The following is a 7,884-nucleotide window of genomic DNA, read 5'->3' as shown; positions in this document are numbered from 1 at the left end:
CGCGGCTATGAAGAGTTCTTTTGCCCGCTTTGGGATTCCGGAGACTGTGGTCTCTGATAACGGTCCGCAGTTTTCGTCAACGGAATTTGCCTCTTTCGCAGCCTTGTATGGGTTCGCCCACCGTACGAGCAGTCCGAGGTACCCGCAAGCGAATGGCGAGGCAGAGCGCATGGTTCGAACACTGAAGGAGCTCTTCTTGAAGGCAGAGGATCCGCACATGGCGTTACTGGTGTACCGGGACACACCCGGAGTGACCGGCTACAGCCCTTCGGAGCTGCTCATGCGTCGTCGTCTCCGGACCAGGCTGCCAGGGTTACCTGCATCGCTGATGCCGAAGTGGCCGTCGCCAAAGCTCGTCAAGAGCAGGGACCAGAGCGTGAAGAGCCATCAACGCCAGGACTTCAACAGGCGTCACGCCGCCCATTCACTGCGCCCTCTGGAAGCAGGGGAAGAGGTGTGGGTACAAGATATACCATATGCTGCTAGGGTGTTGAGCCCGGCCAAGCGGCCGCGCTCCTACGTGGTCGAGACGCTAAGGGGTGTTGTCCAGCGCAACCGTCGCCACTTGGTGCCGTTTACGCCGAGTACCCCCAGCCAGCCAAGCGACTTTGTTTGCACCCAGCCTGCAACTTCAGAAGTGCCAGTTCCTGTTGCCGAAAGACCAACAGGCGATTCAGCGGTGGTGCCCAGTTCTACACGGCAGTCTCCCCCACCGGGTATACGCGTCACACGTTCGGGGCGGCAAGTCAAGCCTCCTCAAAGACTGAACTTGTGAAAGCACGAGATAAAGTTCCCTCGAGCTGGAAGGGGAGATGTAGTGAGGACATCTGGAAATAGATGGCACCACATGTGTTGTGCTGCGGGATTACCGGAAGCGAAGCTTCTTCCGGTTGTTGATTTACGATTGAAGGCACTTTTTGACGAGCTGTCACATGGGGTGGTTGTGTTCCTTCTGCCTGGCGACCATGTGGTCGCACTCGGACGCCCACGGTCACAACAGTTTCCATGCCCAAGTGCTCTTTATCTATCCATCATTAAGCGTTTTGATGTCTTAAAATCGCATTTGTTGGTCTCTGGTGACGTTGAACTAAATCCTAAACTAAATTTACCCAGGTAGCACGCCAGAGGAATGCCCAACTTGGGCAAAGGTCTGGCAAACATAAGGGCCCAACTTTGGCGCAGATAGGTTGTTGCACCATGGCACTCATCAGTGCCAAAGTACGGTGCCTAACTATAGCCTTAGTTGGGCGATACTAGGGCATGCCAAAGTTTGGCTCTTCTCTGGTACGCCAGAGGAGTGCCGAAGTTGGTGCCATACTTGAGCCGTAACTGCCATAGTAAATCCTAATCTGGGAATTCCGGGCATGCCAGGGTTTGGCGTTTCTCTGGTCCGCCAGAGGAGCGCCAAAGTTGGTGCCATACTTCAGCGATAACTGCCAGAGCAACGCCTAATTTCGGTATTCGGGACGTGCCAAAGTTTGGCTTTTCTCTGGTCCACCAGAGGAGCGCCAAAGTTGGTGCTATACTTGAGCCATAACTGCCATAGTAAATCCTAACCTGGGAGTCCGGGGCATGCCAAAGTTTGGCTTTTCTCTGGCCAGCCAGCGGAGCGCCAAAGTTGGTGCCATACTTTAGCCATAACTGCCAGAGCAACGCCTAATTTGGGTATTTTAAACATGCCAAAGTTTGGCTTTTCTCTGGTCCGCCACAGAAGTGCCAAAGTTGTGCCAAACTTGAGCCATAACTGCCGCAGTAAATCTGAATTTGGCGAATCGGGGCATGCCGAAGGGTGGCTCTTCTCTGGCTACCCACTGAAGTGCCAAATAAGTGCCAAAAGTGGCAAAGAAAGCCAAGAGGCCTGCCCAAGTTTTGAATATCTCTGGTGTGTCACAGAAGTGCTCTTTAACGCGCCCCAGAAGAGAATTAAATTAAATAAGCGTTGGAAACATGATGGTCAGATGCCATCACCTTCGTTTCCAAGCAGCACGGCAATACTTTTCAGTATCGTGACAGTACCGGCCGAAACTCGGTTCCAATATCACTCAAACGTCCAGTTTTGCACCACCGTTTGATTTCCGGCAAGCATTGCCGTACAGCCGTTTTGCCCGGGCCTAGCGTTCGCCCAATATTGTCCGAATACTCTACGATGCGTCTGCTCCGTATTGGCCGAACGTCCTGCAAGTATGTGTATGTTGCATATCATTTGTTACATATCCAATCACAAATACGGACAAACAAAAATTTTTTGATCGCTCCCAGAAGTTTAATAAACCACTATCATTACACACGGTGTATTCTCGACATATTTGCAAAGGTCACACTTCTTTGTAAAACGAAAAGCAAATAATAAAACAGAATTAACACTGTCCTCATGCCAAACAAAACTCATCACACAAAAAACCGCGGAGATTGAGAGGAAAGCAGGACTACTATCAGAAGCATGCTTGCACTGTACTTACTAATAAAAGATCAATATCATGTAGTCCTTGATAGATGCATAATCCAACTCAGGCACCCCACAAACACACTTGAGAAAGAAGGTTGCGCACATTCAACTGACGTCTCGTCGTCGCACTGTAAAAAATTTCCGTAATTTTACAAACACTTTGTCGTAATTCTGACGGGCAGTGTGTCCGTTTCTTACTTAACGGACATAAAACCCGTTTTTCGTTGGGTTGAATAAAATAGTACAGTTGTGTGGCAAAGAGTACCATAGTAGAGGATAAAAGCGTTAGAAGTGCTTTTATCGTCTAATCCTGCTAAGAGCAATTCGTTATAGTAAAGAGGCCAAAGACTATACCAAGAAACCCGCAGTACCCTGCAAAAGGAAGAAATAAAAATGGGGGGAAACACAAAATAGAAATCAAGTAAAAGTCTGCAATTCACGTTAAAGCACATAGGCACTGCTCTACCTCAGTGGGAGTGAAGGTAGCGAGTTTCCTGTCTACAGATGTTTTCGAGCTTGTGATGATTGTTAGGGGGGTTCTCCGTGAGTGCAAATAAAAGGATTGCCAGAACAGTGAAGACCACACCAAGAAGGAAGGCTGTTGCTCTACAGTACGAAACGGTTGAAAGGCACCAGCCCAATCCTTGCAATCAACTCCCTTCAGTGCTGTCTCATGAACTTGCAGTTCCACAACGCTGTTTAGGAGGCATAATAAGACAACCCGCTGGAGGGCCACACTTGAGATCAACTCTGGTTGTCCATTGAAGGGCCAGAATTCTAGCCAATGTCAAAGCAGTGAGTGATCCGGAGTGAGCTTGGCTGCCGAAGAATAGTGTATAGTTGCCCTTCGATGAACACTTTCAACTGATCTTACAAGATCAACCTCACAGGAGTCTCATATGGAGCTGCAATACTTTAGGTGTGGCAGGACCAGGGCTGTGAAAGGCATGGGCGTACCAACCAGGGGGTCAAGAAGGGCACTTGTCCCCCAGTTTTTAGAGTGGGGGGGGGGGGGGGCAAGTCATGTGTTTTGCCCCCCCCCCCCCCCTAAAACAGCCACCACTGGGCAGGGCAAACACTGGCTGGCAGCGCCCAAGGGACACCAAGGGCACCGCTCCTCGGTCCCGGGGGGGGGGGGGGGGGGGGGAGGACGGGAGGGGAAGGGGGTTTAGTTTGCCCCCCCCCCCCCCCACTCAAAACCAAGTTGGTACGCCACTGGTGAAAGGCACCTAAGTCTGTTATGGCCTGGTCTACTGGACACGCTAAGTACAAAACCCAGTGTTCCGCACGTTTTGAACAAAACTGTCGTCAGGCTGTGCGAAGAAGCATAGCTGGCTGTTTATAGTAGACCTTGTCGATGTTGTTCTGCAAACCCTGGCGGTTTCTGGGGCCACCTTATAAGCGGCACCAGTATCAGGTCGTCCGTAACAGCAGTGTAGTAGATTGCAGGGATCACGATTAATAAACATGTTGAGAACAAGTGGACTGAGCACACTGTACCGTCGAACTGTCGAGTATTTGGGGGCCACTGGAAATGGTTCCATGGTATACACTGCACTCCGAGCGACTCAACTTGAAGACGTCTAGTATGCACACATTTAACTAAATCGTGTTAATGAGCACCAGTGGCTCGCTGGGCAGGTCATAGGACTCAGCTTTCACGGAAGCCAGGTAGCATGCACAGTATAGCAGCCCCTTGCTATGCTTGTGAGAGGTTCCACCTCCAGGTCGTGGCGTCGCCAAAAGGGTAGTAGAAAAGGTACCACGACCAGCACACCCCTACAGTTCTTAGCGCGATCCTTTCTGTAAGCAGTGTGCTCCACTGTAGCAATTGTCAAGGTGACTGCCATAAACCGAATCCTGCATCCACGCTTTACATGCCGCTAGAACTGTTCAGGGATGCGTCTCATGGAGTGAGTGAATGTGCAGCAGCTTATTCGGGACCAAGTGCCCTGTTTGAGAACCACACTGCGAGTTGAAGCAACGCAAACCAGGGAGTACAGGGATGGGGTTCGTCTGGGTAGGCCAGGGTGGTGGAACACGGGGGGCAGCGTCGCTGGTTGCCCGGGCAGGCCAGAGTGCGGTGTCCGTACTCGACACAGCTGTTGCAATGATGGGCTCGAGGTTTGTGGGGACGGCAGCGAAATTCAAGGCGGCGGTAGTACACTGTGTAAGGGACATGGGTTCCGATGAAGGTGATGATGGCTGAACCTGTTGTGCCTACTCGCCTTGCTTGAAGGATGTCACCTTGATAAGACTCCAGATCATTGATGATCTCGTCGGGGGTAGGTAGGAGTGGACGGGAGGGGAAGTGTTTTGTAAGGTGATATTGGTGATGCGAAGTAGCCAGTTGACGATCGCTTCGTGATGGGTGCGGAGGACGGTTATTTTGCCGGAGGTGGAGCGACACGTCGGTACATGTACGAGCAGGGAGCTGTGCGGCTTGCAAGAACGCCGGCAAACTGTCAAGAGGCAGCGCAGCTGCGCCAGCAGGACGGACTGGGAGATGCACTATAACTACGTGAAGTTCGGGGTCAAAGTCGGCCGGAAGACGAGATTTGCGGGGCTTTCCAGGGGTGATCCATTTCCCACCTTGGTCGTCTCGCTCTAGAGAGATTTTCATGTCCTGGCTCAGGATGGACGCAGAGATATTGGTGAGCTGCGAAGCGGCGATGTCGGCTGTAGCCACATTCGAAGCAGAAACGGGCGTGCCGCTCGCACAACGAGACTCGAGCGAACCGATCTCTCGGCGGACGTGCTGCGGCGGGCCGACGGAGCGCGGCGATGTTTATACCAGGATCACGTTCAGTCGCGTACAGTTCTCTGGGCTTTGCGGAGCCCGGAGAAGACGTCCGCTCTCGTCGGAGGTTTGCAGCAGTCTCCGGACACTGAAGGTAAGGGCGTTCACATCGCAGAGTTCACTATTGAAGGGGGGCTACTGAGGTTTTAAGAGCCACTGATCGTAGCAATCGCATTCCAAAGACACCGCGTTGTCGTAGATTGTTTTTCCCCGGCTACGTCCTGTAGGGCTGAGGCCAGGGCTGGGGGATCCATCGCCGGAAACACGGAGGAACCAAGCAACGACGTGAGGCTTGCCGAGTCGGTTCGTGGGTGCCGACGACATTCGAGCAACGCTTCCAAGAAGACTGGATATTCTTTCCGGCGAGGACACAATACTTAGACAGCATGCTTGGGGCTGATGAGGATCGCAAGAGGTGGATAACAGGACAACCAATGCACAGCAAATAGGCCGAGCACGGTACACGGTACACGGCACAATAGTGGTCGCCGCCATGTCAAATTGAAACGAAGCTGACGAAGCCAAGCTCCAGTTTAGTACACATTGCGCTTCGACATGCTTTATTACAAATAATTTTATAAATATTAATACAATTTTTTTATATCTTAAAGTTTTAATTTAAGTCGAATAAAACAAGCAAATTCACGTTGCGTCAAAGAAACTTGGTCGGAACTCGGAACCAATGAGCATCGCCGCATCGCCATCGCCATCGTAACAAAACGCAAAAACTTTCAAAAACGAAGCGAGTTTCAAAACTTTCGCAACTTTCGGGCGCTTTCAGGCTTTAGGAACAAACACCGAAGAACGTTCTTGGAAAAAGGAAGTGTCCTAGGTGCCGGCGTACCCATAAAACCAGCTGTGGATATGAGTCTAATTGGTGAGTGCTCGCTCACTCGTTTTACTTTTTGAGTCCTTTCTGTTCGGAGCGTTTATAACGTGATCCTTTTGTGTGCAGTCGGCGTGAAAGCGATCGTGTGCGGTTCCTTGTCGCACAGGTGCTTTCCGCATTGGATGACCCTCGAGCTTTTGCCAAGGAAGCCAAGGAACCGACCTGTCACTGCACGGGCACTCAGATTGCGGGAACGCAACCAAAGGCAAAGGTCCCACCGGAGGCAAGGGGGGCCAAGCGAGACACTTGGTGAGTGTATCAGGGAGCTTGATTTCTGCAAATCGGGTAGCGGCTTGGTACCAGATAGCTAGGCGGTGTGTTTTGCGGAACCCATGACTGCTAAAGGTACCCGTTAGTGTGATGGCGCTTGTATTCGCTTCCACTGTGCGAGGTTAGATTCAAGTTCGATTTTCGTCCTCGGAAAGTACTCGAAACATTGCGTGACGTGCGCCTTTAGAAGTAAGGTCTGTATTGATGATGTTGCTTGCGAAGAGTATAAACGAGTTCTCTCTCGACTGGGGCACTGACTTCTTATAAAGAAATTCTGTGTATGGTGCACTTATTTACTAATCCTCTGGCAGTACTTCACTGTAAAGGTTAGGAAAGAAAAAAAAACGCGCACTGACTAGTGTCAAAAGAAACAGAAAAAAAAAAGTGTTTTAAACTACTTCCTCCTCAGCTCATAAGCAATGGGAGAAATCACGTGGTAGTATTTCACTGGAACCCAAAGTTATTCCAGCAGTCTGAGAGTCAGCAAGGGCAAAGCCCTGAATAAAATGCATGCTTCACATTTTGGCAAGTGCCAACAACTATAAAGTATAAAACGCATGTAAGCAATTTAGCGAGCAACAATAAAAGTGATGGCGACCCTTTTTGCTATCGCTCGATCAGCTGCACGACGAGGCAAGCCACATGAAAGCGACGGGAGCAAGCGACCGAGGCAATGAGCAAAGCTTTCTAGAAATCCAAAAACCGAGCAATGAGAGCTCTCCGTCGCTCATTGCCGTCGCTCGCTAAATCGCGTACATACGGTTCAGCTTGAATTGTATGAACGCGAGAGGCACATGCAACTCACTTCCAAATGCCTTTCATTTCAGGGCTACACTGCCATTTGCGTCCAAGTGTGCACGGGCCTCGTGCACTGACACTTTGACACCACTTAAGAAACTAACACAAACATATCCAGGGGTTTTAGGTTGGGTTAGCCATCCTACAGAAACGTGCTGCTCAGTTAATAGACGATTCGCTATTTTCCCGAGCGCCCCGGCCCGCCCGCGAGGAATTGTGGGAGAGATTGTCCTCGCCTGGCCGCTCTGCCTTGAGATCGCATTGCCTTGTCGCTTGCCTTCTCTTAATCCTGTTTTTCGATTCCATTACATATTTTTATCTATTCCAGTGTATTTTGTTTTTCGCTTCTAAGGGTTTCTATTGTCTTCTGTGCACAATATTTCTTGTATATATATAGTATTTGTGTCTTTATTTTGCCTTTTTCGATGAAAGTGCCGACGGACAACACGCCGCTTCGCGCGTCGTTTCCCGGTATGAGTACTACCATTGCTACAGATTCCTATCGCACTGTTAGCTGTTTGTGTTGGTTCAATTAGACCCGCGTACAGTCGAGAGGGGCCGTTTATGAACAGCCGCGCACATGTCATAGGGATAGGCACAGCTCTGAATCAACTATCGTGATGCGAGAGCTGAGCGCGCTGTGATTTGGCCACCCACGCTCGCTCCATTTACTCGCACTGT

The sequence above is a fragment of the Ixodes scapularis genome, unplaced genomic scaffold (assembly GCF_016920785.2).
Source record: "Ixodes scapularis isolate PalLabHiFi unplaced genomic scaffold, ASM1692078v2 PGA_scaffold2__306_contigs__length_199485367, whole genome shotgun sequence".
NCBI lineage: Eukaryota > Metazoa > Arthropoda > Arachnida > Ixodida > Ixodidae > Ixodes > Ixodes scapularis.
Note: the sequence above shows the minus strand (reverse complement) of the source record.